General features: G+C 44.0%; 1 long non-coding RNA gene across 2 annotated transcripts; it reads left to right on the top strand.

Annotated features, from left to right (window-relative positions):
* Window positions 1-3,102: 3,102 nt before the first annotated feature.
* On the top strand, window positions 3,103-4,352 carry LOC120848072. Of its 2 annotated transcripts, none has more exons than XR_005717546.1 (3): window positions 3,103-3,142; window positions 3,697-3,767; window positions 4,310-4,352. It is a non-coding gene; the product is annotated as an uncharacterized LOC120848072 (long non-coding RNA). The 2 variants fall into 2 exon arrangements; XR_005717547.1 differs by lacking the exon at window positions 4,310-4,352 and adding an exon at window positions 3,835-3,849.
* The last annotated feature ends 22,691 nt before the right edge of the window (window positions 4,353-27,043 follow it).

Genomic DNA, 27,043 nt, shown 5'->3' with positions numbered 1-27,043 from the left:
AGTCATTCGAGGCACGCTACCACAGCCATGAAGGAACGCTCGGACATCTTTTTGCTGCAGGTTCGTTATTTGAATACTTCAACTTGCCGTCGTTCAAGCAACTATTGTCTGCTAGTGGTATCCTGCCCCGGTGCTTGGTTGTGCTGTTTTCGTTGCGTGTGGTCTTGGTTTCGGCACGTCATGTCCTTAAGTTTGCAGTGTGAAATAAATTAAATGAAATATGTGCTACAAAAGCCATGTTTTTGCTGCAGAAGCTGCTATAAGCAGTTCTTTTGTAAGCTTCACCACTGATGATTACATTTTGTCTGTTAATGCATGGAAAAATTAGCCACTTGTGCTTTCTTGCCTTTGAAACATGCTCAGATAATTATATGGTTTGAAGTTGAACCGGGGGGGGGGGGGGGGGGGGGGCTTCATTGTTTACTTTTAGAATGTAACACGCATCTCCAATGTTCAACTCAAAGAGCTTCCCGCAGCGTCCATCTGCATCACACTGGGCAAGCCTTTGTGTATCTTTTGGCATGCAGGATACAACACTACTTTATTTCAATTGTAGGCTACTGTATTACTGTAAAATACCAGGCAAGCGCCCACTCAAAATTTAGAGATAATCGCGAAAAAATGGAGAATGTGCGCTTGCCTGGTCATCAATTTTACGTATAAATGTACTATGCATATTTTCTCGGATCTTAAAAATTTGGATATCGGCGCCTAATGTGGAATGGGCGGATGCATGGTATTCTGCGGTAGCTAAGAGTTGTACTTGGAGTGTCATTCGGTACAAGGAAAATAGTTTTTCTTCATATGTTCACAAATCTGGTTCCCTCCATTTTCAATTATATATAAGTGGCACAGATAAGAAAGATTGTAAATAATTTGATTCCCAAAAAAACAAAAAAAGACAAGTGACACATTATTTCTAAGCTCACAGTTCACCATTTGCATCTCTGGTTTATTTCTATGGTACATACTACACAACAAGGAATCACCCTGTGCCACCTACCTTATCTGAATGCCGAGGTTGCTTGCTTTTGTTTATTGGTTGAAGGTGATAAGTTCCTTTTTCAACTAAGGGATGGACCGGATGAGGAAGCAGTTGTGGTTGTCACGAGCCAAAATTTCACCAGCTTCCACATATCCTTGCGATTCTATCCTGATAGCCTGCAGTTATCTCATCTTATTGAACTCGGTCATGCAACCGCATCTGGTAACTGTACTGCCAAATGTTCACACGACACCGAGGGCTGGCTTTGATATAGGGCTTTGCTTGACCTGCATAGGCTACGCAAAAGTGGATCACATATTGTTCCCACCATACAATGCACCTGAAGGTGTCTCCTCTTGCAACGTTTTTTTTTTTTTGCTCCTCTTCTCTGTTTAATACACAAACTGATATCCATGGGGGTAGGTGGTGCCATATGATTTAAGTTATCTTCTATGTTTTGTTTTATCTGTAATTCCTGGTAGCAACCTCCACTGAGAGATCCTTTTGTTTGCCGAGTCACTTCTATCCGTACCTGTTTTTTATGTTTCCTTTGTGATGTATCAACAAGCCAGTCTACAATTTTAGTCGCCATGCATTTTTATCCTAATTATATTGACGAGTAGGATCACTTGGGCTCTGTTTTGGTTGTTGGAGTACCATAAAAGTCCACGCTATGTTTCATGGGAGTTACTTCAGCTCAAGTTCAAGTTCATTACCTTAAGGGCATTCTCGTGGAATGCATTGGGGGGGGAACAAGAATTTGTAGTGGCAATAACAACATTCTAAATAGGTTAAGCATTAATTTCACGTACACACAAACAATTGTTTACGTGTATGTGTAAAACAAAACAACAGCTGTAGGTATTATTTTAGAAATCAAATGGTTCTAGATTTTTCAGGAATGGAAAAAATGAAATCTAAGTATGTCACCGAAGCCCATTACATGTTATATAAAGCTGCCAAATTAGTTTATCAAAAAATGCATTAGTTTCATACAAAAAATTCTAATTATATGCGGGACCCTTGGGTCCACCTACTCAGCGAGCCAGGCCTTGGTGACGACATCTGCCTTGTCCCTTTAGTGTCTCTAGTCAGTCCCAAGCTGCGGGGCGGTGCCACTCGTAGATCTCTTGTATGCACTTTCAGATATGGATCAGAAGGCGCCCAGGCGTCCCTCGCCTCAACTAAGCTCTTTGTCCCACTTTTCCCTCCCAATTTTTGGGAAGTTGGAATATCTGGCACAGCTTGCTCCTTCGAATGCAACGTCACTTAGGTACAGAGCCTGAGTAACGGACAGGCGTGGCGTGGCGAACGCGGGTAGAGAACAACGAAAGAGAGATTGTTTAACGTCTTAATCAGAGTCACATGGTTTATCGACGAGCTGCCGTCGCCACAGTAGGAGTTGTGTCAAGGTATCCTGGTCCCCAGATAAACATGATGAACATTAAAAAAAATAATTTTGTAATTATTGGAGTTTTAAATATTCTGAATTGTTTAGTGTATATGCAATAAGCTATCGTTCTGTCATGTAACAAATACTCTAACTTGCCTAATTTCTGTGTCCATGCCCCTTTCAAGTTGTTTCATTTGGGGTTTACAGCTTTCTTAAATCACACTGGCACCTGCAGTGCACTTACGTGTAACTCATAGTTTGCAGATATCGGGAGGTTTAGTTTGTCATCGCATTCTATTCAGAACCTAACCACATCCCGCATTTTTTTTTTTCAGGTTCTGTAGTTGTTTATATGGACTTGATTGCTCTGGAAGTTATGATGATTGCCTTCCACAGGAAGGCTGGACGTGACCCACGAATTAATTCTCAGGAATAAAGGTATGCACGTGTTTTATTCCCTGCTGCATCTTGTGTGCACTTCCTCGAAATTTCTTACTAACACGGTGTTCAAGCACCTGTTTATCTCTGGGAGGTGCACTTTCTTAAATCACACTGGCACCTGCAGTGCACTTACGTGTAACTCATAGCTTGAATATCGGGAGGTTTAGTTTGTCATCGCATTCTATTCAGACCCTAACCACATTCCACATTTTTTTTCCAGGTTCTGTAGTTGTTCATATGGACTTGATTGCTCTGGAAGTTATGAAGATTGCCTTCCCCATGAAAGCTGGACATGACCCATGAATTAATTTTCAAGAATGAAGGTATGCACATGTTTTACTTCCTACTGAATCTTGTGTGCACTTCCTCGAAATTTCTTACTAACATGGTTTTCAAGCACCTGTTTATCTCTGGGACGTGCACTTGGCAGTAACATCTGAAATTAACTTACGACAGCAGGCTTGAAGAAACTCCGTGAATGCGGCAACTTTATCTTCGAAGGCATTTTTCAAACTTCCCTTGCTACAATGGTTTCGTAGCATAAGTCATAAGTTGGTTTCACTGTCTAACGTTTGCCAGAATTAAGCTGAGGTTCCTGCACTGCACTTATGTGCAGCGCTTAAAGTCTGGGTCGTCTCAGGGGGTCCCCCACTGATTTTAATGGATGGTCTGGGACCCTCCTCCACAGCCCCAGCATTTGTGAAATCAAAATCATATCTTGCAATAAAATAGCTTGTTTTCAGGAATGTGACATTTGGGAATTAGCAATTCGAGGGTTGCAGGTACGGTGGGGACAGAGTCAGCAGTGGGTGTTATTTTATGTGCATCTAATACATTTCGTCAAAACCCCCCCTCCCGCCCTCCTCCCTTCTTTTAGGGACCCCCCTCAACCTAAGGGAGACTTCAAGCTCTGCTTATGTGCAACTAATAGTTAGCAGGAAATGGGAGGTTCGTTCTGTCATCACATTCTGTTCAGAACCTAATCACATACCACATTTTTTGTTTTGTTTTCCAGGTTCTGTAGTTCTCCCTATGAGCTTGATTGTTCAGGAAGTTAGAGATTGCTTTCCATGTGAAAGCTGGAAAGCAAGCCCACTAATTATTTTAAGAATAGACGCATGAACATGTTTTACTTTGTACTGCATCTTATGTGCACTTGCTTGAAATTTCTTACTAACACGGTGTTTAATTATCTCTGGAAGGCACAGTTGGCAGTAACTTCTGAAATTAACTCGTGACAACAAACTTGAGGTATTTTATTGGATGTGGAAATTCTGTCTTCAAAGGAATTTTTCTAACCTCCCTTGTTGAGATGGTTTCGGATCATAAGTTACAAGTTGGTTTCACTGTAGTGCTCGCCATAGTTAAGATGAGGCTCCTGCAATGCGCTTAGATGTAACTCGTAGTTTGCTGAAATTGGGAGGTTTATTATGTCATCGCATTCTGTTCATAACCTAACACATTCCACATTTTTTGTTTTTGTTTTCCAGGTTCTGTAGTTCTCCATGTGGACTTGATTGCTCTGGAAGTTAGATTGCCTTCCAAATGAAAGCTGGACGTGGCCCACTAACTATTTCTCAAGAATAAAGGTATGAACATGTTTCACTTCATACTGCATCTTACGTGCACTTCCTCGAAATTGCTTACTAACACGTATTCTTGTGCGAATAGATGATTTTGAGTTAGAAGCGAATAGCGGTATTGGCCGAATATTTTCGATTTGAATATCGAATAGTTTTTCCATGCTTTTTACTATCACTGCATAATCCTTAGACGAAAACCCAGCTAAACTTGTGAACATTGTTCCACTTGTTTGTTTATACGCGAAGTTTAATCTATCTATATTTATGAACTGTGACTTCAGAAGTTCTGATGTCTTGGAATGGCAAGTAAACGAAGGATTTGACATAAAATGAATCCTATAGAAATGTCCAATTGAGTGAATTTACAAATCTTGCTATATAAAATAATCTTTCGTTAATTTGAGTTAAAAAATGAAAGCCGTTTACGACTCCCTGTAACACCGGATAAGAGCGCAGCTCTTGAGGAGGAGGATGGAAGGGTACTGAGGGATAGGTGACCCCCTGAGGTTGCGCGACCTCGTGGGGGCAGGTCACGGGACTTCAGGGGGGTGACCCTCATGAGGGTAACTCTCATAACCCTCATGACCCTTGTGAGGGTGATCCTCGTGAGAGTAACCCTTGCGACCCTCGTGAGGGTAACCCTTTCGAGGGTAACTAATTCTCGCAACCCTTGTGAGGGTAACGCTTGTGACCCTCGTGAGGATAACCCTCGTGACCCTAACCCTCGTAACCCTCACGAAGGTAACCTTCGTGACGTCATTATGGGGAACTTCCCATAATGCAAAGCGCGATTACGGCGACGCCGCTCAAGCCGGAAACGGGCGCCTAAGAGCTGTGCTCTAAAAGAACGAATCGCGCATGAGGAACGCAGGTTGTAAGGGCATCTCTGCCTAACATAGTATACTCTTGCATAACAGTCAGTTTAATTTTAAAACTTTTACTACAAAGTAGATATGCACATTCACAAAGTTTCCATTTATTTTCAGATACAGCCGGCACACGTGCACCACCCCGCGTTCAATGTATGCTTTTCTTCCAACCACGCAATTGCGATATTTCTATTTTCCCAAGTGTTTATCGTAGTGGGTTATCCTGTTGAGTGCGCTTCTTATTGAGCACCGTTGCACTGCGGAGAAGCAACACCCGCGGAGCTCGCTTCCGCAGGTATTGCTTCTCCGCAGTGCAACGGTGCTCGGTAAGAAGCGCACTCAACGAGACTAGCCCGCCGCACGCAACCAACACTTCAAAAAACACGAACAGCACAGTTCTTCTCAAAGCGAATATAGAATAGTGTATTATTTGAAACTACAGTCCGAAATTCCGAATACTCGCACAACCCCACTAACACGGTGTTTAATTATGTCTGGGAGGCACAGCTGGCAGTAACTTCTGAAATTAGCTCGTGACAACAAACTTGAAGTAACTTATTGAATGCGGAAATTCTGTCTTTAAAGGAATTTTTCTAACTTCCCTTGTTAAAATGGTTTCATACCACGAGTCACAAGTTGGTTTCACTGTTTAGTGCCCGCCAGAGTTCAGCTGAGGCTCCTTCAATGCCCTTACATGTAACTCATTGTTTGTGAAAATTGGGAGGTTTATTCTGTCATCACATTCTGTTCATATCCTAACCATATTCCACATTTTTTGTTTTGTTTTCCAGGTTCTGTAATTCTTCCTATGGACTTGATTGCTCAGAAAATTAGAGATTGCCTTTCACAGGAAAGGTGGACATGGCCCACTAATTATTTCTTAAGAATAAAGGTATGAACATGTTTTACTTAATACTGTATCTCGTGTGCACTTCCTCGAAATTTCTAACACAGTGTTTAAGCAGCTGTTAATCTCTGGGATGCGCAGCTGGCATTAACTCCTGAAAGAACTTGGACCCGCAGCCTTGTCACATTCCCTGGCCATTAGATATTTAATTTGAATTGTTCCCGCGTCAAAAATTAGTTTACGTGTTGTCTGTAACTTGCAGCGGCAGAAAGCTGTAACTCTCAATCACTGAGCTGCACATCATGAGTGACGACGGGAATCGTTCCGACATTGAAAATTAGCTGGCGTGTTGTCCGCACATTGCAGCAATGGCCAGAGACTGTTAAAATGTTAGCTGCAGTGATTTAACAAAACCGATATCTCCGTGAACAATAAATAAGCAGTAAAATGCTATATTGTTCACTTAGACATCCATTTTGTTAAGTCACTGCAGCTAGCAGTTTAACAGGCTGTGGCCGTCATTGCAAGGTGTGAACAACACACCTGCTAATTTTGTATGCAGGAACGTTTCCTGTTTTCGCACATCACGTACAGCTCGGTGATTGAGAATTACAGTTTTTTGCCGCTGCAAGTTACGGACAACACACCAGCTAATTTTCGATGCCGGAACAATTTCAGTCGTTGCACATCACGTGAAGCTCAGTTATTAACCGTTACGGTTTTTTGCCGTCGCAAGTTACGGACAACACGCCAGCTAATTTTCGATGCCGGAACAATTGCCGTATCTGTGGATCACGTACATGAGAGTTACGGTTTTCTGCCATGCTTCTACGGGTCAAGTTACGGGCAAAAACCGTAGGGCCTCATTACTGTCATGCACGTAATACTTACGTAATGCTGTGACCGTTATGCAAGACAACGGAAATTGTACCGGCATCAAAAATTTATTGGCAATTTCTGTAATTTGACGGGATTTTTTTTTTACAGTGTAGAAGTTGCAGACATGACAAAGCTGAAAAGCGATGTTGATAAAATTTCGAACACAGTGGTAGATAACACTACTTCACTGCAACACCTCGCGGAAAAAGTTGACTCTTTGGAAAATCAGTCTCGCTGGAACAACATTCTGCTCTATAACATCCCAGACACACCTAACGAAACATAGCGGGAGTCGGAAGAAAAAGTAACAAGTTTCTGCCACACAAGTCTTGGCGTTACTCTCACGCCGTCCGCCACCGAGCGTGCACACAGACTTGGAAAGCACCGTAATGAGGGTCCCCTCCCAGTCCTATTACAGTCAAATTTAACTCTTTCAAAGATAAAGAACTCGTCTTATATAAGGGTCCCGCATTAAGGGGATTAATCTTCCGGCTAAGCGAAGATTTCTCCCCAGACGTACGTGTTGCAAGGCGGGCGTTGTTAGCGTTGGCAAAAAACCAAGGTCATGGTTTTCGACTACGGCACGATAAGCTTTTCATTGGAAGTACTCGGTAGCGTTTGACAAGGAAACGAATTCCGTGAAAGCTATTCCAGGGTAGCAACCAAAGCAGAAAGAAAAAAGATTATCCCGACGCGACCACTCTGCCTGCCTTTCTTTCTTTATCGCCAACGCAAGAAGCGTGTGCTCATAACAAGAAGAGCTACAATCTGCTGTTAATTCATGTTCTGCTGATATTGTGATTATAACAGAATCTTGGTTAAACGGAGACATTGATAATTCTGAACTACTGTTGAATGACTCGCATTCAATTTTTCGTAAAGCCAGGGTGGGACGCGTGGGAGGGGGCGTTTTAATAGCGGTTAAAATGCATTGCATGTTCTAAAAAGCCAAGTGGTGTATGACTGTGAAGCATTGTGCGTCCGAATAAAGACACCTTCGTCCTTTGTACTGATCATTGCCTGTTACAAACCACCAGACCTTTTAGGACTACCTTACGTCCCTTCTCGAGAAACGCATAGAATCCCTCACCGAGTTGTATCCCTCAGACGTATTTATACTCGCTGGTGACTTCAACTACCCCGAAATCGCATGGCCTGCTGCACCTGCCCGCATGCCGTTCGGCTTGTGGCGTTCTCTTCCCGCTCAGGCCCGGTGTTTCGTTGACTGGTGCAGCGCGCACTCTCTTTTCCAAATGGTAGATAAGCCAACTCGCGGCTCCGCAACTCTTGACCTATTTCTCACTACCAAGCCGGAATGTGTCACAGCTGTCGAACTCTTAGAACCTCTTAGCGATCATTTGTCTATTTACGTCCAATTGTCCATTCCAACGACTAAGTCCTGCCAATTAAGTAAGACTGTGTTTAGTTACCCTCGAGCCGACCAAAATTCTCTTCTTCTTCATCTATCACGTTTCATGCATACCTTTCCAGAGGGCTTTCAAAGTAGAACTGTTGATGAAAATTGGATCCTAACCAAGAATGCACTAATAGAAGCCTTGCACACATTTATTCCCAGAGTTCATATCAGGTCATGTAGCGAGCGCCCTTGGTTTTCTCTTCGTCTCAAACGGCTTCTCAGTAAAAAGCAAAGGCTCTATGGTCGTGCAAAGCTCGTAAAAACCTCATCAGCGTGGCCTAAAAACCGAGAAGGCGCCTCGACTTGCAAGTATAAAATTAAGAAAGCTAAGCGTAAATTCTTTAACGTAGAGCTCTTTAATTTGCTGAAAACAACACCCAAGAAATTCTGGTCAACTATAAACCCCAAGCAAATGAGACCATTCCCCCGCATCGTTGACTCGGGAACTCTCGGAAAAAGAATGCTGTGAGACACTTAACTTTTATTTTGGCGATGTTTTCACAGAAGAGTCTTTTCCCTTACCCGACCACACGCCCCAATATACAATCACAACCAGGATGGACCCTACTTCTATTACACCGTTTGGTATCGAGAAACTGATTGATAACCTTCCCAATAATTCTGCCCCAGGCCCGGACGACATATCGACTAAACTGCTTAAATAAACTAAGCCTGTTTCCAGTATTCTTCTATGCAAGCTATTCCAACAGTCCCTTGACTCCGGTGGCGTACCCTTTGACTGGATACATGCTCGAGTAAGCACAATATTTAAGACCAGGGACAAAGATTGCCCCACGAATTATAGGCCCATTTCTCTCACCTGTGTTGCAAGTAAGTTGACGGAGCATATTGTTTATTCAAAAATTATGAAATACATGGTTGATAACGGTCTACTTTTGTAAACCAGCACGATTTCCGACGGTCTCTGTCCCGTGACACCCACCTTTTTGAATTTATAGCAGACATTCATAAAAACCTTCATCACCATACTGAAATGCATGCTTTTTCCCTCTGTTTCCTCCATTCCTGTATCGAATGGGAAATAAACTTTATTATTATTATTATTGTTATTTTTATTGACTTTTCAAAATCTTTTGACAAGGTTCCTCATCGCCATTTAATATTAAAATAACGTTCGCTTAAAAGTGAAGAAACTCTGATCAACTGGATAGCTAATTTTCTTTGAAACCGAACACAGTACGTCGCCCTTAACAAGAGTTGCTCGTCTTCTATAGCATTTAAATCCGGCGTACCTCAGGGAACCGTGCTGGGTCCATTATTATTTCTCATCTACGTTAATGATCTGCCTTCCCTAATTAAGTCTTCAATTAGATTATATGCTGATGACTGTGTTGTGTATTCTAAAATGTCCGATCCCACTGAGTGTGCGCAACTCCAAACTGATGTACACTCTATCGAATCTTGGTGTGAAAGGTGGCAGATGCAAATAAACGTAAATAAAACTAAACAAATGACTTTTACTACGAAACGTAACACAATAGACTTTCAATACTACCTTTCCGGTAATATTATCGAAAATGTATCAACTTACAAGTACCTCGGGGTTTACTTAACATGCCGTCTTTCATGGGAATGCCATATAACTAGCATTGTCAGCAAAGCTAACCAGACACTCGGCTTTTTGCGACGCAACCATTTTCTTGCCTCTAAGGAAACGAAACTTTTAGCATACACCTCACTTGTTCGTCCCCAGCTGGAGTACGCCTCATCGGTTTGGAATCCCCATCAGTTATTCTTAGAAGAGATGTTAGAGGCCGTCCAAAACAGAGCGGTACGGTTTACTCATAGAAATTATAATCTCACGGCTAGTGTCAGTAATCTTAAAACTCAACTTGGCCTCCCCTCCCTTAAAACACGTAGGACGATATCCGCCTTAACCATTCTACATAAATTTTACTATCATCTTCCTTTGCAGAGATCTTTATACTGCATACCTGCACGTCACACCTCCCGTCGCTTAGATAACTTCTGCAAGCTTCTTTTATCCATTCCTGAAACAAATATATTTAAATTTTCGCCTCTGCAGCTTTCTATTAATAATTGGAATAAATTACCAGACTCAATAGAAACAATATTTGATATCTCAAATTTAGAGAAGCACTTTCCACCTTTCACAGCCTGTACCCCACTTGTGTATTATCTTTTGTTCGTTTTTTTCTTTTTATTTCTGCTGTGTACCTGAAGTGTACAAAGACTGCCTGCCCCCCTTATGTAAGGCGCCCGTGGGCATTTAACGGATTAATAAATGAAATGAAATGAAATGAAAGCGCGTTAGCGTCGGCATGGCTGTGTCGTGTCCACGCTAACACGTGTGAATAGTTGTATAAGTCATGTGACATCAGGTCATCGGACGTCCATCCCCCCTAAATTTAGCGGGGTAACTGGATTAGTGGCTAGTTAACAAGATGCGATTTTAGCTGCTAAATGTAGCGGGTAACTGAATTGGTGTATAGGTAGCCTGATGTCAGGTAACGTAAGATCGATTTCCCCCGCGAAATATAGCGCGAAATTTGCATTGGTTTGAAGGTCCCAAGTCGCGGATGCTCCCGCTAAATTTAGCGGGTAACTGATTGGGGCATATGTCGCGTGACGTTCATTTCCCGCTTCACTTATTGGGGAAACTGAATTGGGTTAAATTGAGCAGGGAATTGAGTTGACGTATCGGTAATGTGTCCTTAATTTCCCCAGAGTGTATTGGTCACGTGACGTCAGCTGATGTCACATGACACGATTTTCACGACAAAATTAGCGGGGAAACTGAATTGGTGTCAATGTCACGTGACGTTAATATTTTCTCTAAACCTGGCAGGCAAACTTAACTGGTCGGTCTCGTGTGGCCAGGCCACGCGACATAAATTTTTCTGCGATAATTTGCGTCGTTTTTGAGGTCATTCTAGAATATTGTTATTATTGTCCTATAGGCGTCGTTCTACACGTCGTCTTGGACGTCGCCCTTAAGGTCGTCTTAGAGGTCGTCCGAGAGGTCGTCCCAAACGCCGTCCATGGCGTCTTTCTCGACGCCGTCCTAGAAGTCGTCCTAGAATCCGTACTCTGCGACGATCTTTATGACGTTGTCCTCGACGTCGTCCTATACTTTAGTACGTGTAGAAACATTATTCAGAAGCGCTTCAACGATTGCACTAAAATGCATTTGCATTCCTACATTTAAGCAGTCTTATGTGTCGTCCTGCCCTCGCTGAACCATAATTTCATGCGCGGGACTATTGATTTCGCATTCCCACACGTAGTCATAAGTGCCCTCCTGTAATTAAATGGAGGAAAACACTCTGCTTATGTGCAGGAATGCGAAATCATAATAGTCCCGTGGGTGTAATATTTAAGAGTAATGTTTTTACACGTCGACCTCTAGGACGACGTCCCAGAGGTCGACGTGAAGTACGGTATTTAGGCCGACCTCTAGGACGACGTCATAGACGATGTCGAAACGACGTCAAGGGCGACACCAAGAACGACATCTCGAACAAACTAAAAGACGACGTCTAGGTCGACGTGTTGGACGAAATCTAGGACGACGTTGACAACAACGTCTGGGATGACGTCGAGAACGGTGCCTAAAAAACGACGACTAGGACGACGTTTAGAACGACGCCAACAGGAAGACATCTTGGACGACCTCTCGGACAAAGTTAAGAACAACTTCTAGGACAACTTCCATAACGACAGCCAGGACGACCTGAAGGACGACGTCTAGGACGACTTCTAGAATAACACCTATAGGACGACATCTAGGATGACGTCGAGAACGACACATAAAGACGACGTATAGGGCGACCTCTAGGGCGACCTCGAGGACCACGCCTAGGAGACAACGTCTGGGATGACCTCAAAGTATCGCTTAACGACGTTAGACTCCAAAGCGCAACGTTGGGCTTAACGTTAGTCGAACGTCAGGCCAGCGCATACACGCATCCCCCACACCCGCTGCGCGGCCAGCTGGCTTTTTAGTAACGATGACGCAGTTGCTATGGAGCCACATAACGCGTCGCAGACAATGGGTATCCACGTGTCGTTTCGCTGCTACAGACGGTTAGAACAGCGCCGGCTACTCTCCCACGGACAGTTAATGTTTTCGTAATAATAAAACGAGCACTGAGATATTTGCTTTGAATGCCGGTTTGGCCGCCTTCGATGCGTTTCAGGAGAAAAAAAAATACAAGTTTGTTAAAAAGCAACTCCGCTCAATTGCAGAAACAAAATGTAGGCTTACATGTGATTCAATTTCCTAAAGCACTATGAACAGCCCTACTTCTTCGAATTGGCGACAGGTGGAATAGTATTTATGTAATACTAGATTAAACATCAGCAGATACCGAAACCGAAACTTTGGGTGCGACAGGAAACATTGGTCGTGTGTGGTAAGAGTCAAACACACGTCACCTCAAGCCAAGTGGTCTGAAAGGTCACGTGATACTCTACGCGTCGGCGCGCGAACGTAGAACAAATCGCAAGTGTCGAACGCTCCACATTTCTCGCCAACCTACGCTGTTAGCAAGTCCCGTGTATTTAGCGAATATTTGGGGTGAAAAACACGCTATTTACAAAAGTTACCAGGAATTTACACGTTGAGTAATAGATAATTGGTTCAAAAATCATGCGAGGTTGTAAAAAACGTGTTTTGGTTCGGTCATACACGCATAGCCGTGTAGCCGACCTCGAAAACACGTATCACCCCCGACGACGGGACTTGCTGGTTTAAGGTATTGACTAAGTTTAAAAGTTATAGTTGCCGAACTGCAACATGCTTTCAAAAATATTCAACAATTATTCGCTTTCGTTCTCTCGAGTTGCATCCAGAACACGTGAAAACACGAGTTTGGGTTGGCAATGCCGCATGTGCTGCGCTCTGGACATTCCAAATATACGGCGAACAACCGACGAACTTGCCTGGCAGCGTTCGTTTCGCTCGCTGCCTCAACGGTGTTTTGACGCCGCGAGCAGCGTCGAAGCCGCCGGGCCACTTTCGTCGCCTGTTTGCAACGTACTCGCTCTATTGAAGCAACCGGCGACAATGAAAAGTATGTTTTAAAACCACGTTCTGCATTTTGGCACTGAATATAAAATTCTAACTACTATGCCAACCTTAATCTCAAAGAACAGCCGGGTTTTAGATTAAAACGTTTTTCGCATTGTCGTTAGCTGCATGACCTTCCTCCGTATAGTTGGAAAAGGTTGGCTCTCCGTACATGCTCTGCGGGTGTAACGAGAATATACAAATATTGAAGCAAAAGGAGCCCAAAAGTTGTAGCCCCGGCGGGGATATCTGAGCCATCAAGTTACACTGTCTGCAATTGTCACAGCCGCTATAGCACCAAACATTCATCCCCAGTAGTTAAACTTCTTTTTTTTTATTTCTAGCGCGCTGCCACGCGAATGGAGTTATCCCGTTTCCTATGAACTACAAAATTCCTTGCGTTATGGTGTTCAGAAAGGATAGTGCCACCGCAATTTTCTAGATACCTCTAGCGTGGTCACCCGAAATGTTTTAATTCAGAGTCATCCCAGACAGGTAAACCGACACAAAATCTCTGAAGATATATATTATGTTATAAGAGTTTAGCAAAAACGATAGCTCCACAAAAAATATAAACACTCCCCCCCCCCCCACCCCGACCGTTTTACACCGAGGAACCGCCCCCCCCCCCCCCCCCCCCCCCGTAAAATGGAAGTCTGGATTCGCCCCTGTGTGTACCGCATCTTTTTTGTTTCTCGGAATGCCACAAAATGTGCCGGAGTATAGGCCAACCTGCGCACCCTTGTTAGGGACACAGAATGTCGACAGGGGTGCCAGAAATTTGACGAGTTCTAATTGCCGCGTAGGCGCGGTGTAACCAAGATCTCGGTTACACGTCATAAGGTCCCCAGGTGGTCCAAATTAACCATAAGGCGTCCGCTGGGGCGTGCCAGATACCCTTCGCAGATCTGGCACGTAAACCTCCGAGTTCACATGCATTTTCCTAAAAGTAGCTGAGTCTTCGCGCCTTGTTTCTACAGGTGCGAGACGCATATACTCGTACACTGAGAAACACTCAGCGTGCGGTGTTACCGACGCGGTGCTATTTTGATCTTTTATGTGCATTATACAGATTTATGAAGCTGTACTGCAGTCTACACGTTTGTTGTGAACAGAAAAATAGTCATCGGAAATTCTGAATGCCGCGATAAGTATGTCCCGTGCCCATTCAAATGTTTTTGACAAGCCGACTGATATTTTCGCGCATCACGAACGTTTCGCTATTTAGCTGGTAAAAGCAAATTAGTTAGTGCCATGAGCATAAGAAATCAAAACATATCATTGTCCTGCGATTTGGCGACAACGGCTCGTATCGTAAACAAAACGTCGTCAGCAAAACTACATAACCGGCGAGACGAAACAAACTGCTCCCAGCTCTCAGCTCCGAAAAGCGCGCCGGGCAGCGCAAGCTGGCGGAATCACATTACTGTAATCACGTGGACACCGTTGTGTCAACACCGGAAGGAGGATATCATGACTTCATCGTTAAATTTGGTTCTGAGAAGTAAAAACAGACAAAACGTGAGAATAACGTATACGTAACTCTGAAGTAGTGGCTCAATGTTGGCTGTTCCAACTCCGCGATACTGACGGCCCTGTTGATTGCGCCTAACGTCGCACGCTAGAATTAGCAGATTTCGGCGATTTGGCTCATTTGAAAGCTTGCTCGCCAGTTTACTAAATATACAGACGGAATTGAATCTCAATGTGGTCTTCCTAGATGAAAGGAAAGAGGGCTGCATAGTTTTCTGAATACCCGAATGAAGCGGAGTTTCCCCTTAGAGGATGAACCGAACGATGCAAGGGTCGACTGAATAGTAAAAGGTTCAACCGAACAGCGCGTTCGTCTCAAGGAGCTTCTTTTATAAAGGATGAACGAACCTTGATTCTAGTTCAGCACGACGAATGCAAAACGAACGCTGCAACACACAAAAATTGCAATAGATTATGGATTTATGTGCATTTTCCACTCTCTTGCAAAGCCTCATTGGTTACTTAAGTTAAAACTATCCAGTAAAAACGTAATTCCCTTTTGCCTCACGCATTATTTTAAAACGTCTGCAATTTTTAGTCTCTGGCAATTACATTTGTGCATAAATTGCATAGACGCCAATATATGTTGTTAACCTTATTTTGATGCTTGGCAATTTAAAATTAAGCATGACCTTAACCCCACAAATTCCAAATAATATTGCCTTTCTTGCGCTAGCCTACTTTATATCATATATCTCTGGTACTCATGTCACAGCGCTCGTGACTGACCTTCGTGCTCGAAAACTCGTGTCGTTCTATCATGGACAATATGAACTGAACCAACCCCTTATACTTCCTTGGTCTAGCTCGCAGTTTTGGGGAGGGCTGTGAGCCGAACTACGTACGGGATGCCATGTTAAGTTTGCGGACTTTAGACCATTTGTGAAATTGAGAGATAGGCGAGCATGTCGGGACATGGGACGGTGAAATATGACGATCGAGAATTTCAGCGCATATGGCCTGCGGAAGCACTTTTCATGTTCCTAGCTATTATCTCAGAAGAAGTGACAAACCTGTGAACTTCGTCGTGCCTTTACTTTCACTGCAAACATGTATAATCTGCTTCTCTGGTTATCATTAGGGCTCCGTGTTTTCGGAGTTAATTTTTCGTGAAATTCGGAGGGTGTTTTTCGGAGTTTATTTTTTAGTGAAAATTCGGTGTTTATTGGAGTTTGCTTTTCGTAAATACACAATTCTCCGAAATTCGAAGATTAATTTCGCAATGTTTTCTATTAAAAGATATGCCGAATATGCCAAATGCCAGATAAAAATTAAAACGCGCTTGTATCAATTAAGATTTCTTTAGTTGAATTCGGCGTTGATGTCATTGGGAAGACTAATTTGTCCCACGACAAAAGTCACACACAAGTGTGGCTTCGATAAACGTCGATACCTTAAAATCAATAAACTGCCGGAGGTAGCCGCAAGGAAGCTCGTAGTCATCCAATCAATCTATCCTGCGGTCGCACGAGGTGGAGTGGTTAAGGATGTAGTAGAGAAGTTTCAACAGCCCCTCTTCCCTATTTTATACAATCTCTAAGGTCCATGCGCTTTCACTGTTACCCCCAGAAACGTACCCTCTCTTTTCTCTAAATCCCGAATCCCATGGCCCAAAGTGGAAACCAAACGAGTGGCTTTTGTCGTGACACCAATGGTACGATGACCTGTTTCCCTGAACCAACCTTGGCGAGACAAGCTGTAAGACTCCCTTTTGACAATGGTCCGAGGCTTGAAACATAATGATGGTGTCCTTTTCCCAGGACCATTGATCCTGCGCTGCTCAAATTGAGAAAAAAAGAAATAACTTTTTCTTGTTGCTGAGGGGGGCGGGGGGGGGGGGGGGGGGGGGGGGGCATGGAAACATGACAATTCGGAGTTTATCGGATAAATCCGAATTGTCAAAAATTTTACCGGCGGGTGTTTTCCGGAGTTTTTTCGGATTTATCCGAAAACACGGAGCCCTAGTTATCATCTTTGCCGCCCCCCCCCCTCCCCCCCCACTCTTTTTAGAGTGGTGGAGAAAAGCACGTGACCCTTCTTCGTACGACCCATAGAACAAACACCCTTGGAGGAAAATTGGTCGCGTGCGTCCCTCTGACGTGCTTATAGGCTCACTAGAGCCGTCGTCTTTGCCGTTCGCCAAGATATGGCGATGGTTAGGGGCCACAAAGGACCGCTTTCCGAAATGCGCTCTTCGAGGTTATGATGCATTCGTGCCTTGCAATGGCGTCCGTGGCTTTTATCGTAAACTGCCAGAATACGTCCTTGCCAACTTTCCGGAAATAGACGTTTTCTACGTCAGAGTCAATGAAATTATTGTAATGTGCTTTTGGCCGCGCTTGGATAAAAATGAAAAATGCCACTGACATTTAGATTTTAAATCATATAATGCATAAAATGCAATATTGAGAACTGATGAAGGATATTGTTCGTCACAAGACGTATAATTTCCTGCTGAAGTAAGCGGGGAATCTGAATGTTTAGTTTTGTTTGGTTTAGTTGATTGTACCTCAAAGGCATTTGAAATGAAATGCATTTCATGAGGGTGGATGATTAAATGATATATCTAGATAGCGGAATAGTGACGACAAGGTAAAAAATAGGAAACACAAAACTACCAACTAACAAGACAGATATCAAATCATAACATCAAGGAAAACTATTAACAAATGAATATGTTAAAGATCAACACCTTTCAGGTGTGCCTTGCAGAGTTCAGAGGATGTCTTTGGGTTTGATAGACAAGCGTTGGTTTCAGGGAGGGAATTCCAGTTAGTAATAGAAATTAAAGTGGGAAATTTTGAAATCTATAAGTTGTCGCGGAAAAGGTTTCACTCTTAGGCTGTGGTCGCGACGCATAAAGATGTGAGATGGCGGGTGAGAGTTATTCTGAAAATCAAAAGAGGAATAGTAAATTTTGTGAAAAAATGCAAGACGAGCAAGTTGAGTTCTTTCAGATAAGGAGCACAGGTCGAGAATTGATTTAACGCAGTTCTGCTTAACATTAATAATTAATATTAAACATCTAGTCTATACATATTTTCTTCGTTTCTTCTTCTTCGTTGCTTTGTTTCTTTTATCCTGTACATATTTTCTTCCTTTTCTTCTTCTTTGTTTTCTTTGTTTCTTTTATATTGTCTTTACTTACCGTGGGGCTCAATTTTCGTGGCTTATTTTTCCTTTTTTTCACTTCTTTCTAAATAAATCAGTTGGGAGACAGCGCTCTTTTGTTCTACTGTCCTTTTCTCTTCTGCCGACTTTTTGTGCGCTGTTTAATATTAGTGATGTACCAACTAGCTCTACCAACAATTTGCGAGTAATCATTTGCTGTAACACGTGATGACATATCTTGCACCGGTTCCAGTTTAGTAATAAGATATGATATGAGGCCACAAAATAAAGTTGGCGTAGTCCAATTTCGGTCGGAAGAAATTTGTATAGGCAGTTTAGCACAGCGGGGAGTGAGGTAAATGTGACGTTTTATGTATCCTAAAGATATGCATTCACATGCTACTATAGTGTCACGCCGACCTTGGTCAAAGCCGAACAAACATGCAAGGCGGCCGAGTTGACTGCATCACAGACCGAGCTCTGAGCAAGAGAGCAACAGGTTGACGCAGTCGAGTAACAACGCAGTCGAGTAACAACGCAGTCGAGTAACAACGCAGTCGAGTAACAACGAGCCACCTGAAGTATTCTCTGAAAAGAAATGCAAAGTCATAACGCAACAGTAGATCGCGCGGTACGAATCACAAAAATTAAACGATTACGCCACTACCGGGAATCTGATTGCCGTCATTCTGAGGAGGTAGAATACAAAAAACCGAAAACATTTACTACACACCGTGACAACGTATTTTGTTTGAAATCATGTACAACTGCCACATAGCGGTAGAATTGTAATTCACATACGTCTGTGAGTAACCCACTCATGCTTTTTATGAGTCAAACGAGTAATCGCTGATATTCAGGTATGTGCGCCAATAATGACGGCTTCTTTTAAGTTTTTTTTATGTAACCCATTAATTATAATTTTTAACACAGCTGTGGCTTAATATAAATATGTTTTCTTGCCTAATTTCTGGTTTTGTTTTCCTTTGAGGCGGTTTTAATAGACCGATCTAACCAGCCAGTATGACTACGCCACCGCTGCCGCAATGCATCGAGGGAGCTTTACTTTTTCTGCACGTGCTACAACCTCGCTGGAGCTCTGCGCGTGTGGAGCATGAGGCGGCACGAGCCGTCTTTTACACTGCCGCCTGCCTCCTGCGAACTAAAGTTATTGCGGCGTCACGCACGCGCCGAGCGCTTGGTGAGTTCTGTTTATTGATATGTATAAAACTACTGCAGGCAGCTAAAAATGACTTAAAGGGCAACTCCTGTCCATACTTTCGATTTTGGGATTATGACTGTTTTTAGTGCAGTCAACGTCCCTGAATTGCAAGGTGTAATTTTTTTTCTCGCTATTGTGCGTAGTTTTAAAATATCGACGCCTCAAAGCTTTTTTGGGGCGCGGCCAACAAAACTGAAACTAGCCGCTCGAGTCCCCGGCAATACTGGAAATCAGCCGCTATATGAACGTGACTTCAGGATCGTTCTCGTTCAACGCGTACGCAGGCCGAGCGGCACCTACCTCTGTTGCGAAAGCCGTCTAAAGATAGGAGGTAAGCTGATTTTGTTTTAATTCTGTATACGGGATAGATATCCAGCACATGTAGCAAGAGTTAGTGCGTATACCCAAAAGCTAGTGACTGAAAAAACCGTGAACTCGTTCGGTGCCGTACTCGGCAGCCGCCGCCGTGCGTGCGCTATATCCGTACTCGTCGCTTGTATACCCAAGAGTTAGCGACTGGAAAACGAGTGAACTTGTTCGGTGCCGTACTCGGCGGCTGTCGCCGTGCGTGCGGTCTTCCGTTTTGGTCGCTAGGCCTAAATTGTCATCGGGGCTCCGTGGATGGAGCGGTGTTGCTCTACGCCGCGCTGCCAGTGACGTACAGTACTGGGGGCCCTCTCGCTTACGCGCTGCGGGTCAGTCCCACACAAAAAGCTTTGTGGCTCTCCGGCGTGGGCCGTGGCGCCCGAACACACGTGTGCTGGGCTTTACATGACTGTTTTTTTTTGTTCCTTTTTCGTCGGGCGCGTAATTGGCGAAATCCAAAGTCCACTCTTCGAACAGCGAAGCGTTTACCCACACCTCCTCAAATTTGCGGTCCGTTGGAAACTGGTGAAAAAGCACCTCCGGGTGGTGCAGCGGATTGTTTGAGCAGCCCACAGCACTACAAGTTGTACTCGGTATATTTCTAGGAACAGCTGGGCAGTCTTCGGCGCACCGAGTTGCACGCTAAAACGAGTCTTGGAGTCCTCACAAGCAAGTAAACAAAAGGCTATACCGAAGCTACACGGGCTACAGATAAAAACAACGGCTAAGCACGCCAATCACAAGCCGAAGTATCGGTGGTAGCGGCTCAAAGAAACGCACTCCGTGCAACGCCCGGACCGGAGGAAAAAAAGAGAACGATACTGACGTCACGGCCCAATGTTGCTTTAGCGATCGGCAACCCGCTGGCCGCCCACTAAAGAGCAGCGGCTAGCGGCGGGTCGCATTTTTATTATCGGCATTAGTTGAGAATGCGGCGTCCCACGAACATAATATTTTGGCTGGGGTCGTATTTTGTGTCACTACAGCGATGCCAGCAATTTATTTCATTTTGAGTTTTCGCCGGAGTTGCCCTTTGAGAGTTATTTCTATCCTTCTTTCTGCGTACAATGTGGCAAATTCTCAACCCTCTGGGACAACCTCTAGGACGACGTCAAGGATGACGTCGAGGACGGTGTCAAGGACGATGCCGTGGACAACTTCTCGAAAGGCCTCAAGGGCGACGCCTGAAACAACGTCTAGGACGACGTCGAGAGGGACTCCTAGAAAACGACGTCGAGAGTGACTCCTAGAAAACGACGTCTATGACTATGTTCAGAACGGCGCCTATAGGACAACGTCACAGGCAAAGTTAAGAACGACGTCTAGAACGACGCCGAGAGTGACTCCTAGAAAACGGCGTCCATGACGACGTTTAGAGCAGGACTCCTAGAAAACGACGTCGAGAGTGATTCCTAGAAAACGACATCTATGACGACGTTTAGAACAGCGCCTAGAGGACGACGTCTAGGACGACGTCACAGACAAAGTTAAGAACGACGTCTAGGGCGACGTCGAGAGGGACTCCTAGAAAACGACGTCCATGACGACGTTTAGAGCGACGCCTAGAGGACGACGTCTAAGACGATGTCACGGACAAGGTTAAGAACGACGTCTAGAACGACTTCTAAGACGACATCTGGGACAACCTTAAGGACGACATCTAGGACGACTTCTAGAAGGAAACCTAGATGACGACAACTAGGATGACGCCAAAAACAACGGATAAAAACGACGTCTAGAACGACCTCTACGAGGACCTCAAGGGCCACGACGAGAGGACGACGTCTCAGACGACCTCAAAGTACCGTTTAACAACGTTAGATCTCAAAGCGTAACGTTCGGCTAACGCAAGCCAGTGCATTCTCGCGTCCCCCCCCCCCCCCCCCTTTCTTGCTGTGGCGCCAGCTGTTCGGCTCGCTTTTTAGCAACGATGACGCAGTTGCTATGGAGCCAAATGACGCGTCGCAAACAATGGGTGTCCAGGTGCCGTTTCGCTCCTACGGACGGTTACAAACAACGCCGGCTTCGCTCCAACGGACAGTTACTGTTTCGTATTACAAGAAAACGAGCGCTGAATTATTTGCTTTGCATGCCGGTTCGGCCGCCTTCGGAGCGTTTAAAAAAACAAAGAAAAACAAAAAAGCCTGTGGAAGGATGATTCAAATAATGGAAGGGTCGACTGAACATAGGAACGGTCTACCGAACATCCACGTTTCTCTCAAAAAGCTTCTTTTATAAAGGATCAAGGAACCCTGATTCCAGTTCTGCACGAGTAATGCAAAACGAATACTAGAACACACAAAAATTTCATTGGATATTCGTCTTTTTTAATTTCTTGTAGTAAAGTCTCAGTGGTTACTTAAGTTAAAACTCCCTGGTAAAAACGTAGTTTCCTTTTTCTCACACACTATTTTAAAAAAAAAATCGCATTTTTGACCTCTGGCAATCACATTTGCGTATAAATCGCAACAGACACCGATATATATTGGTAACGCTAATTTCATGCTTGGCTATATAAAATTCAACATAAACTTAGACCCATGAATTACAAATGACATTTTCTTTCTTGTGGTAACTTACACAGAAAGCACAAAATGCATGGCCGGAATCTGGCCAAGGCTATAATGGCCGGTTTGTTTCTAGCTGGCCGATGGCTGGCCAAAATTGCTTGGCACATTGTTGGTTATGGTCTTCGGCCAGTGACTCGCACTCGCCGGCTACTGGGGGCCAGAAAATGACATTTGGCCAGGCAGCGGCAAGTCGAGCAGTTTCTTGTCATTGGCCGCTGACCTTTGACCGAGCACTGGCCACTGACTTGTGACCGGGCACTGGCCACTGATGTTGCCTGGATACTGCCCGTTGACCCTTGATGGGGCACTGGCCGCTGACCTGTGACCGGGCACTTCCCGCTGACCTTTGACCGGGCACTTCCCGCTTACCTGTGACCAAGCACTGGCTGTTGATCTGCGACCCGGTACTGGCCGATAAGCTGTAATCGGACACTGCACAGTGTGCACATATTAGTAATATAATTAGTATACATAAAAAAGTAATATGTACGATTCTGTGAGTTATGAATCGAGGAGAAGCGGAAAACAGAATGTCACAGTTCACTTTGATTCAAACCCTTTGTCGTTCCTCAGCCCTGCGCCCTGCACTTAAACTTGTTCAGAAACTAGATGCCGCCTTTTAGTGCGCCCATACTTGCTGTCCACGAAAGACAACAACCACTTATTTGCGATATCTTCCACAGTGGTCTCGTTGGCCTCTTCAATCTTTGCTCCGGACGCAGCTGAAAAAAGAAACATGCAATTTATAAATATGCCTTTTTTATTTACATGCATTACACACAGGCATGTTCAATGCTACCTCTCCACTTGAGCATCGAAAAAATCACTAGAATGCTAAATCTGACAAAATCCAATTGTGGCTCACTTCGATCATATGCCTTGTGAAGCAACCGAGAGTCGCAAGAGGTGCGAGGATGACTGGAGGGAGTTTCCTATATCTATTGGGTAGCGAGCGTCTGGAGTTTTTTCCGGATTCTGATATTCTACGTGCTTTTCGATTTATGTGCTTTGCAGGCTGGAGTGTACTCTGAATTTAAGCATTTTGTGCGATTTTCGGTAGCGGTACCATCTGATTTTTGAAACAATCTTTCAAGCTCGCCTCAGTTCGGGTATTCAGTCGTGACCCTCCATGTGCAAAGATCTTCAAATTAGCATAGGTTTATACAGTGGTGGAACTGACACTTGGTGGTTCGGAGCACCTCTTTAAGCAGGAAAAATAACGGGTTTTGGAGCCGAAATTCCAACTTTTGAAGCAGACAGTTTTGAGTTTTCTTGTCAGGAAAGTTTATGAAATATTTTCGAAAGTTAGCCCGTAGAAAATAAATGCAGTTCTTCGAGCGTTGGGAGACTGAAGTGTTACACCTACAGAAAACCTGGCCTGTACAGGCATTTACTTATTTATTGTACACCATAAGCCAACAATTTTGTAGATGTCTCACATAACATATTAGGAGTACCGATGGCGTTGTCGGTCTGTGTTTGACGCAAAAATATGTTTTTGGCTACTTTGTAGAGTGTTTGTATCACGGTGACGTAATTGTTGCGAGTTGGACAACAAACGGACACTTTTGTGCTGAACTGGTCTCACACTGCCCTCGCTCGTATTCACTCTGCTGCTGTTCAAAGAACAGCTATGGGGAGCACATAGCTACTCTAGCCGATCACAACGACTATCGCTAGCTATTCGTTGCGATTGATCTGAGCACCGTGGGCACAAAAAACGATAAATCTTCGTTTGGAGTGTTTAAATAATGGAGTTTGGGTTCAAAGCCAATTCAAATTAAATAGTAGATTCGGCCGAATATTTTTAATTGAACATTGAAGAGTTTTATCGCCTTTCTCTGCGCCTTTTACTACTGTCACACAATGCTTAAAAAAATTCAGGTGGACTGACGAAGGTTGTTCCTAATTGCCGAGTCGTGAGCTCAGTTAAAATTAATCTAGTATATTTTTAGACTGTAGCATCAGAACGTTAAGTACTTACATTGGGATGGCAAGTAAATAACAGATCACACATAACATTATACATATAAAGGATTCCAGCCATATCTAAATGAAGGAATTTATAAATCTTCTTATATAAAAAAAAATGTTCTTTGATTCTGAATTTCAAAAAAAAAAATCACAAATAATGAACGCAGGTTTTTAAAACGTCGCTGCCTAAGATATACCCTTGCATAATCGCCAAAGTTAAATATTGAAACTTTTACTGCAATGTTCTATCAACAATCACAACACATGCCGCATTGGATTTGGCCTAGCATAGGCCAAATCCAGCTGGCGATGGTCTTTTGGCCAATGGCCAAAGAGGCCATTGATCGGCAAATGATTGGACGATGGCTGATGGCCAGTGACCTTTGGCCAATGATTGGCCAAATCTTTGCTGATTGGAAAAATGTCCCCCCTTTTTTTAATACACCAGGCGCCGCGTGCACCATACTACTGGGTGTATCAAGTGGAGTCGAGGCTCTTTAAATCGACCTCAAAATTCGGTTTCTTAACCTATCGCGCTGCGATTTTGTGCAGCGTTGCCCACAGATGGTGCATTTTTTTAGTAAAATTTGCAAAGAGCAAACTTACTTGAGGAAAAAGTAAAGAAAGAAAAGGCTTAGCTCCTATGGAAACGCAGCGACGCCACCGGTCTTCAAACAACATGGCGCCATTTCGCACCGGAGACTAGAGATGGCGCAATGAACGCCGCCAACGAACGAGCATACGGCGCCGAGAGCCGGCGTCTATAGCAGACGATCTTTTCGACTCAAAAGCGGCGCGCGTTCCGCAGGAGGCGACAGTCGCAGAAACAAAAACAGGCGCGGAAACAACAAGGAACTGCAGTTCCTTGTCTGCTAAAGACTCCGGCTCTCGGCGTCGTATGCTCGTTCGTTGGCGGCAGTTGGCGTCGCGACCGCTTGCGCCATCTCTTGTCTCCCTTGCCGAACGGCGCTGTATTGTTTGCTGACCGTTGGCGCCGCTGCGTTTCGATAGGAGCTAAGCCTTTTTCTTTTCCTACTTTTTTCTCAGGTAAGTTCGCTCTTTGCAAATTTTACAAAAAAAAGAAGTGCACCACCTGTGCGCAACGCTGCACAAACTCGTAGCGCGATAGGTTCAAAAACCGAATTTTGCGGTCGATTTAAAGAGCCTGGCCTCCCCTTGATACACCCAGTAGTTGGAATGTGTGTTTTTCGCCCAAGCGCGCAGATGTGCTGAGGCGAAGCGAGTCGCAATTTCGCTGTGTCCGCTCCGCGGGTATTGCTTCTCCGCAGTGCGCTTCTGATTGAGGAGAAGCGCATTCTAGGGTGCTAATCCGCCGTGATCAAGACTTCGAAAAGTATTAATATCGCAATTCATTAGGAAACGAATATTAAATAACCTATTATTTGAAACTACGGTTTGGAAAGTTTGGAAATCGGAAACTTCGCGCCGCCATACACTTCGCACATAGTACATAGGCATAAAAAAACAGTACTTTTTTTTTTTTTTTTAATTTTCAGTGGCATCGTTTACAATGTCACGTGCCAGACACTTTCAGTTTCCTTTTCGGGAACAGCTCCCTTTCGGCGCAGACATGGCGCAAATTGTGCATAAATAAAGCCTTTGGAGCAGCATGTAGCAGGTTATTCGTCCAGGCGCAGTTTGGCGCGATTGGCGCCGCAGTTCCACCACTGCTTATTATGTTTTTAGAGCACAGCTACTACATTATTAATAATTTTTGCATACTCTAGGAACCCAGCATAGCAAACCAAACCTTGTTTCTTCTACTACAAAGGGCAGAAAAAGGCATAGTTTCCCAAACCACCCCCATTTCTGTACGTTCCTCTCAAACTTCCCCTGCCTAATTTTCACATTCCCCGATGGGGCACTATATTTTCATGAGCCAGACATAAAAATAAAACTGCAGTTATAACACACACATGCAGATTATAATATCTATAAAAAAGCATAGTTGAAAACCTTTAATTGCTTCCTTGGGTTTCACACAGAAGGCATGTTATATTAAATCTTCTCGCCCCCACTAAACGAGTGGCCAACATGTTCCGGCTTTCCGCTACCCTCACCACTAACTACTACTACTTAAATCTTCTGTGAGATCAAGATATCCCGCAAGAGATTCTTTCCGTAAAATCCCGAGAAAAAGCCCACTTCACATCAAAAGCAAATCATCTGAAAATATCGACTGGACTAACTTTCAGTGTACAATCAAGAAACGTTTTAAACAATTGCCATTTTTTGCAATTTTTGCAATTTTAGCAATAAAATGTGTAGCAGAGATGACGCGATTGCTATGGAGCCACATGACGCGGCGCAGACAATGGGTATCCACGAGCCGTTTCGCTGCTACAGACGGCTAGAGAAAACGCCAGCTTCTCTCCAATGGACAGGTAATGCTTTCGTGTAATAAAAATGAGCACTAAAATATATGCTTCGCGTGCCGGTTCAACCACCCTCGGTGCCTTCCGGAAAAAAAGAAAAAATCTTGTTAGAGGGCAACTCTGCTCAATTGCACAAATTTTAGGCTTAAATCTGTTTTAAGTTCCTAAATAGCTACTAAGCAATCCTGCGTCTTCGGATTCGCGAAATGTGGAATAATATTTGTGTAATCCTAGTTTAAATATCAGCAGATATCGAAAACGAAACAGTGGTTGCGACAGGAAACATTGGTCGGGTGTCCTCAGAGCCATGTTCACTTCACCTCAAACAACGTAGTCTGAAAAGTCACGTGATCCTCTACGCGACGGCGGGCGAACCTAGAGCACAAGTGTTGTCAGCTCGGCAC

The sequence above is a fragment of the Ixodes scapularis genome, unplaced genomic scaffold (genome assembly GCF_016920785.2).
Source record: "Ixodes scapularis isolate PalLabHiFi unplaced genomic scaffold, ASM1692078v2 PGA_scaffold4__175_contigs__length_147842914, whole genome shotgun sequence".
NCBI lineage: Eukaryota > Metazoa > Arthropoda > Arachnida > Ixodida > Ixodidae > Ixodes > Ixodes scapularis.
The sequence above is the reverse complement of the archived record's forward strand: the minus strand, read 5'-3'. Positions and strand labels throughout refer to the sequence as shown.